General features: G+C 38.6%; 1 long non-coding RNA gene across 1 annotated transcript; it reads right to left on the reverse strand.

The window, feature by feature from the left end:
- Nucleotides 1–636: 636 nt before the first annotated feature.
- On the reverse strand, nucleotides 637–7905 carry LOC131383242 (uncharacterized). The gene is made up of 4 exons (XR_009213118.1): nucleotides 7263–7905; nucleotides 4834–5336; nucleotides 3514–3625; nucleotides 637–1477 (listed from the first exon to the last, which is right to left on the reverse strand). It is a non-coding gene; the product is annotated as an uncharacterized LOC131383242 (long non-coding RNA).
- Between the last annotated feature and the right edge of the window lie 670 nt (nucleotides 7906–8575).

Below are 8575 nucleotides of genomic sequence, written 5' to 3' on the forward strand. Positions count from 1 at the left end.
CTGTAAATGGAAGAATGAAAAAAAGAGAAGATGGATCATTGAAACAAATCTGTATTGAGCCCATGGCATATACTGAAAGTCTCTTTCAAGCCATGTACTTCTGTTTGGGGCCCTGTTCTATTTGGTATTTTTAGCAGTGACTTGAATAACAAAGTACAGGGCCTGCTTATCAAATTTTCAAAAGTCTAATTTGTGAGGGATATCGGATACTCTGAATAAAAAAATAAAAATTCAAGACTGTCAGATTAAAAAGTGAGCTAAAGGTAACAAGCTAAAAATCAATGGGAATAAATGTGAAGTCTCACGCTTAGATTAAAACATCCATTGCACAAGACAGGTTGGGAGAAATGGAACTTAATTGCAGTTTATGTAAAAACAAGCATTGATCGTTGGCACAATTTATGACAGAAAGCAAAGAGATCTTATACTTGAGTTAATAGAAATATAGCCTCCAGTTGTTCGGAGGTAAAAATCCAAATGTACTCTGTACTGATTAGATTACATCTGGAGTCTTGTATTTAGAGTTAGCCAATATATTTTCAAAGAGCCATTGAAAACTAGATGGTAATCAGGTGGTACAAACATTTGTACACCACCATAGGACCTGATTAAGCTGGAAGAAGAAGAGATCGTTCGTGGGTACACAATAGTCATCATTTTATTTGAAGATTTTCCACATGGAAGTAAAATTAAACCTGTCTCCAAAGGCAAAACTTTCTTCATAAATTAGACCTAAATTTGGGGTCAAATTTGAGGAACTGTTTTCCAGCAATTAAATATACTCAAGGACTAAAGCTGTTTTGCAAAACAGGAAACATCCTGCCAGAACAGAGGCCAGAAAAGAGTCCGGCAAGAAGGACATAAAGCGAAGACTGGCATTCATTGAGGGTTTGTAGATGATCTCTAAGGTCCCTTTTAACCCTGTGGCTCTACAAGAGGGAACTGGATTTTGAAAGCTGAATCTTTATAGTGAAAACGTGTTCCTTGGTATTAGCTGTCTAGGCCGCTGAGTCCTGCACATAGACAGTGTTTTCTTTTGATTAGCTCATCCTTGTCTGATGGACAAGTGTTGTTTCCAGTGAAGCTGGCTCAGCTTTCTTTGTTTTAGTTACTTTGAAGCAGAAGGATTAATCCCCTCTGGAGATATTTGCTTGTTTTTGCTGTCAGAGCAGTCACACTTTTCCCTTTGTATCTCTTAGATTGTTTTTTGAAGTTTAGCTTCACAGAGAAATAGGCCTCATGTTTCCTTGGTGATTCACTGAGTCTAGGTAGTCCCTCCTCCGCCTCCCCAAACTGCCACTGATGGTTTCTTCACCCTGGTTTGCATTTTGGCCTCCACAAAGAAAGATAAAAGACCGACCACTTTTTGGGCCAAAACTTAACAATTTCTTGCAAAAAGTATCTCTCAGAGGTCAAACAGGCACAGGCCAAAGCCATTTCTTTCCTTCTTTCCCCCCACCTTTATTTGAGGTGCCATCTGTATGAGAAAATAAACAAATGTGAATAGAAGTTTATATTTTAGAAATCAATGCTTTCATCAGAAATAAATATAGAAACTCTATATTAACCAACTTTGTAAAAGCATTAATGGTTTACATTTAAGGCCTTTGCCATTTTTGAGTCATGGCAAATTGCCCCTTCTGGCCTTTCTTCCACAGGGCACTTTTTTTCAAAATAGGATTGTTGTAAGGGCATGAACTTGGAAACGCATTTATAAAAATTGAACTTGAATCAAATGGAGTAAAATATTATAAAATCTCAATGTAAATAAAACTACAAATACATATGTCGGCTTTATTACCTAAATGAATTTTGTTAATGCCATATGAAATAGATAATTGAAATCAAATGTAAATGTTCCCTGGAAAGTATCTGGATCAAGAGAATAAGAACATAAGGCACAGACTGAGAATATTTGCAAAAGATACAACTGATAAAGGACTATATCAAAATTATGCAAAGAACACTTAAAATTCAACAATAGGAAAACAAACCCGATTTAAAAATGGGCCAAATAACTTACCTGACACCTTACCAAAGAAAATATACAGATGGCAAATAAGCATATGAAAATTTCCACATAGTTTGTCATCAGGGAAATACACATTAAAATAACAATGAGATACCACTACACATATACTAGAATTCCTAAAATCCTGAACAGAGGTAATACCAAATATTGACAAGGATGTGAAGCAATAGGAACTTTTATTTACTGTTAGTGGGAATGCCAAATGATATAGCCATTTTGGAAGACAGTTTGGTATTTTCTTACAAAACTGAATGTAATCTTACATATTATCCATCAATTATGCTCCTTGCTATGTACCCAAAGGAATAATAAGCATATCCACACAAAAACCAGCCTACAGATGTTTATAGCAGCTTCATTCATAATTGCCAAAACTTAGAAGCAACCAAGATGTTCAGTTGGTGAATGGAGAAATCAACTGTGGTACATACAAAGGAATATTATTCAATGTTAAAAAGAAATGAGCTATCAAGCCATGAAAATGCATGCAGAAATCTTAAATGCATATTACTAAGTAAAAGAAGCCAATCTGAAAAAAGCTATACGCTGTATCATTCTGACTATTGACATTCTGGAAAAGGCAAAACTATGGAAACAGCGAAAAGATGAGTGGTTGTCAAGGGTTTGGGAAGAAGCATGAATATGCAGAACACAGAGGATTTATAAGGCAGTGAAAATCCTCTGTACAATACTATAGTGGCATAGGCATGTCATAGATGTCATTTTCCAAAACCCATGGAAAGCACAAAACCAAGAGTGAACCCTAATGCAAACTATGGACTTTGTGTGATTATGTGTCAACGCAGGTTCATCAATTGTAACAGATGTACCATTCTAGTGGGGCCCATTGATAAGGGGGGAAACTATGCCCTTGTGGAGGGAGGGGCTATATGAGAAATCAGTGTATCTTCCTCTTAATTTTGCTGTGAACCTAAAAATTAAATCTTTTAAAAAATGGTATGTGGCTAGTGTGTAGCCATTTTTCACTGCTATGTCATACAGTTGGAATAAAAATACCCTACAGGTCTTGCTATTTGAAATGTAGTCCATGGATCAGCTTCATCAACATCATCTGGAGACGTTTTGGAAGTTCAGATTCTCAGGCTCTACCCCAGGTTTAGTATATAAAACTGTACTTTAACAAGATCCCCAGTGATTTATATACACGTTAATGTTTGAGAAGTACTGCTCTAGAACTTATACGCTCAAAAACTTGCAGATATCTAAAATCTAAAATGCAGGCTAGCTCTAAGTAGATGGTACTGTTTTAATGATAAAATTTCAGAAAGATCTTCATGCCAAAGCATCTCCTGCTGTATTTTCTAGATTAAGAATACACATTTGGTACAAAGGTCCACAATTCCACGGTGAAAGGTAAAATTTCTAAAAGCTCTTGATCCACACAGAAAACTCTTCTGATGTGGGGGGAGATCTTTTGTTCTCGTTGGCTTATTTGCTTTAAATTGATTTTTTTTTTTTACCTGTTTCCCATGGCTATTATGGTAATAGGTGCTTTGGGGGTTTCCTGGTGGGTAAAAGATGTATGCTTCTTTCCTCTGCAGCAATAACTTTGAGAAGGATAATAGGAAGTCACTGTATGAACCAGAAAAAAAGGAAACATAGTATATAGTCTAGCTTCTTTTTTCTTTTCTTGTCTTTTTTTAAAAGATGGATTTTCGCTCTTGTCACCCAGGCTGGAGTGCAATGGCACAATCTTGGCTCGTTACAACCTCTGCCTCCCAGGTTCAAGTGATTCTTCTGGCTCAGCCCCCCCCCCAAGTAGCTGAGATTACGGGTATACACCACCACGCCCGGCTCATTTTTGTATATTTAGTAGAGACGGAGTTTTGCCATGTTGGCCAGGCTGGTCTCGAACTCCTGACCTCAGGTGATGAGCCCACCTCGGCCTCCCAAAGTGCTAGGATTACAGGCGTGAGCCCCCACGTCTGGCCTAGTCTGGCTTCTTAGCTATGCAAAAGGTGTCTTTCCAGCTCATAAGTGTTCCAGGACAGTTCATCATTATTAGAAACCTTCTAGAGATTTAGGCTTAAAACTCTAGTTAGAAACAACAGTGTTCATATCTGGTTTATTATCCATGTAGATCTTTATTCAATACTTAGCATAATGATGGGTGGTTGAAGGGATTCAGGAGCCTGGAACCTGGCAACAAAACACAAATGACATCTCTTAGCAGACTTGAACTCCATATCTTAAGAATTTGATTCAGGTTACATGGTAAATATCCTGGCTTGGGATGGTATAGTATATTAAGTGGGTCGCAACATCTTGCATTAGTGAATGAACTTAGGGCTGCTGTTAACAGTTAGGGAGTGGCAGAATGATGTTAATACAGCACCCAAGAAAAAGTGCTTAACCAGAGAATTTAAGAAGGAATTGTTTTTCTCACTGGGTCATCTATAGAATTTTGCCCTGATTACAGTTTGTGTCTAATTTGCTCCAGGAAAGAACAAGATAACAGGTACAATGAGGTTGACTGCTAATTAAAACACAGCCTTAAATTCATTATCCATATTGTGAGTGATTACAGTCTACATTGTATTAAAATTTTAAAATCTAGAATAAGAAGAAAGGGATTATGAACTCAGGGTTAGAGATATATTTGTGTGTGTTTTAGAAGTAATCTTTAGCTTTTTTCTTATTTAAAATAAACTCATAATGACATACAGTCAATTTGAAAATTTGATGGTGTAATGCATGTAGAAGTACTTGGTAAGCTGCAAAAGACAGCTCAAATATTATATGTCTACATACAAACAGATACTATTTATTCTCTCACTTACCATTTTCTCAGTGCAGGTCAACACTGATTGTAACCTAAAAGCATGAGATGCAACTCTTTCTCTCTAGACTTACTTTTGCTATTTATCAAAATTTACAATTGATGAGAAAATGCCCCCACCCCCAATTTAGCATATCTCTCTCCTTTCTTCAATTCTGTCCTCTTACTCTGCTTATTCCCCAAACCATTCTAAAAAGTTCCTTCTCTTTCTTTGATGTTTATATTCTTCAAATGCTTGTAGACAGTTTTCATACGCCACCTCAGTTGTTGCTTTGCCAAGCTATACAGATTTAGTCCTTTTCATCTTTCCTCATAAGTCACTGCCTCCATCTCTTTAATCATTTTTCTTGCTGTTCTCTGAATTCCATCCAATTTGTCGATATCTTTCTGGTAGAGAGGTGCCAAGAACGGAGGGTACAGTGTGGTTAAGGAGCCGTGTCCATCACTTCTCAGCCAGATGGGATGGTTGTTACTTCAGAGGACACACTGAATATATACTGGAGGCTGAGATAAAGGAAAAGGAAACAGTAAATCTTGAGAAAGTAATTCTATAATTCATTGTCCCTAGGGAATATAAAATAAGCATTTAATTAAAAGATGTGTTTCTAGTTTTGTGACTAGCAGATGTTATTTGGTGACAAAGGCAGAAAATTGCATCATTTAATAAGAAAACACAGGAGCATAATGCTGTAAATCAGACCCTTTCTCACATTTGGAGAAACAATTGTAAACTATGAACAATATTATCTTGAAAATGCTTTTAGTTATTTTATTTAGTATGAAAGCAGACAGGAAATTTGGATCAAATAATTTAAAACGTTTAATGTATTTCTTGTACCATGCTAATGCAGATAATAACCAATTCATAAAATGTGCCTCACAAAAAAGGATAAAATCTGTAAATCAATATTTATGTAGAGTTTCCATCAAAGGTTTTTAGGTTATGTTTCAAGATTTAGGTTTAGGTTTACTTGCAGGATGAGTGACAGGTTAAAGTGTGAATATTTGTTATGTAGGCTTTCCATAGTTAATACTCAGAAGCAAGTATTTTCTAGTGTATTAGACTGAAGCTGAATATAGATATTTCACCAGATGCTTTATTGAAGCTGAGTTTCGTTACAGCCCTAATTTATCTTTAGTGTTTTGCTTTATGCTTATGTTTAAAGTTTTACTGTACTCATTGAACTGTGCTTGATCATTAATAATGGCAGCTATCTTTAATGAGATGCATGTCACCCTGTAGCAGGTGGTATGGTCTAATAGTCTGAGGGTTGAATTATGATTCAGAAAGGAAATATTTCTTATATGGCACTACGTTGTAGAATGAGAAAGCTGCAAGTATCTTAAAAATGGAATAACACTTGAAATGGGAGAATGAAAAAATAAACAAACCAGGTTTCCTGAATAATAATCATGCCCTCTTAGTCCCTGAAAGGAGAAATCACAATTCATATATTGCTATTATAGAATCTAGTAGAAGCTTGGCCAATAAAGTGCTGACATCTTTAGTTAAGATAATCCATCTGTTACTTTGTGCTGTAAGGAGGAGGAAGAGAGAAATAGTTACTACAATTCATGTATGTTTTCTAGCATTAAAGCTGCAGAGAAAATAAATATGCATGCCCTTACTTCTTAGAACTCCAAGAACATTACTGAAATTGTGTTGGTCTACATACTACCAATACTTACACTGATGGTAATTCTTAGATATTGGCCTAGTCAGAGTACAAAGTTTAATTACAAATTCATATCTTCCCATTGATACCTTTATCCTAAAATTCAGGTTTTGAAGATGGGAAAGTAAAATCCAGAAATAGAGGCACAATTAACAAAGCTATGTAATTGGATTCATAAGAATGAAAGTTTGGGTTTTAGCTTCTCCAGCCATGTGAACTTGGGAAGCACTCTTTGTTAATGCAGTTTGTTAATGGAGTAATTATCTACACACTTCTAATTCCCAGGGTAGTCAGGAATATCTAAGGGGATAATGCCATTGGATAATAGTAAGGGAAGTGCTGTACTGAAAGGCACAATAACTCCTTATTGTTTTTCATTTGGTGGTAAAGGTAATCAAGTCTCTTTACATGTCTTTCATCTTCACTCTAAGATTTACTCCTAAAAAGAACATTAGTTTAGAAAAGATTCAACTCTGCAAACATATTAGTTTTGCTTATAAGTTTCAGAGTAGTGAATGGGAAAATCATTTGCATTGCATGAAAAGTAGTACTTACATTTTGAATTTTCTTTCATATCAGTTTTTTTTATATTTAGAATTTTGAAATTTTAGTAGAGTAATAAGGGATAGGAAATTATTTTAGTCCCAGCTGAGACTCTTCTATTGCATTGTATGGCTGTACCCTAAGGGCATGGTTAGCATCACTTTTCTGGTCACTTACTCCTAATATATTTGGGATAAGAAAGGGTTTATACCTGCTCCTCTCCCACACCTTCATCTTAACTATCACTTCTGCATGGCATTTTCTCTCCTCCGTCATTCTTTGTGTTGTCATGGTCCACTGAACACTTGTTGCTGGTACACCAGGGAAGTTATGGGTGGCAGACCCCTTTCAGTAAAACTGAGATCTTCAAAATGGCATTTGCAGTGAGGGAGTAGATAGAATGGAGAGCAGGTCCCCTTTCATCTTACACTTGTGGGAATAGTAATCCAAAAAATTTTATGGGCATATATATGATACCACTGAAATCTTGGGAAACTATTTTAAAATTAGAAATTCGTGGGAAATTTTAATTTTTATTCTAAGTGTTCATTGTTTAAGAGAAATGTGCTCACGGTTCGAGTTTGCTTGAGCATGATCTGTGGGTACAGCCTCACTTTAACGTTGCTCTTTTCTTCCTTGATCTCTCCACCATTAGCAGAGGCCCTTCTTGTCTAAACCACTGTCAGACTTGTCTCTACCTACATTTTAGGACACATTATCCTCTACCTATAGAAACTGATCTTATCATCTTCCTACCTCTAGCAAGATATATCTCCATGTCTTAAGTCTGGAATAATCCGGAATCTGTTCCCAGAGGAAAAGCTCAGGGTGGACTTTGGTACCCCTTGTGTAACAGAACAATCTAGGGTGTCATAGTGAGAGGTGACAGCGTGCTGGCAGTCCTTACAGCCCTCGCTCGCTCTCGGCGCCTCCTCTGCTTGGGATCCCACTTTGGTGGCACTTGAGCTCTTCAGCCCACCGCTGCACTGTGGGAGCCCCTTTCTGGGCTGGCCAAGGCGGGAGCCAGCTCCCTCAGCTTGCAGGGAGTGTGGAGGGAGAGGCGCGCCAGCAGGAAGCAGGGCTGCGTGCTGCGCTTGCGGGCCAGCTGGAGTTCGGGGTGGGCGTGGGCTTGGCGGGCCCGCACTTGGAGCTGGCCTCGGGCAATGAGGGACTTAGCACCCAGGCCAGCGGCTGCGGAGGGTGTACTGGGTCCCCCAGCAGTGCCAGCCCACCAGCGCTGCGCTCAATTTCTCACCGGACCTTAGCTGCCTTCCCGCGGGGCAGGGCTCGGGACCTGCAGCCCGCCATGCCTGGGCCTCCCACCGCCTCCATGGGCTCCTGTGAGGCCTGAGCCTCCCCGACAAGCACCACCCCCTGCTCCATGGGCGCCCTGTCCCATCGACCACCCAAGGGCTGAGGAGTGCGAGCGCAGAGCGTGGGACTGGCAGGGAGCTCCACCTGCAGCCCCGGTGCAGGATCCACTGGGTGAAGCCAGCTGGGCTCCTGAGTCTGGTGGAGATGTGG

This window comes from Hylobates moloch, unplaced genomic scaffold, assembly GCF_009828535.3.
Source record: "Hylobates moloch isolate HMO894 unplaced genomic scaffold, HMol_V3 SCAFFOLD_4, whole genome shotgun sequence".
Taxonomy (NCBI): Eukaryota; Metazoa; Chordata; class Mammalia; order Primates; family Hylobatidae; genus Hylobates; species Hylobates moloch.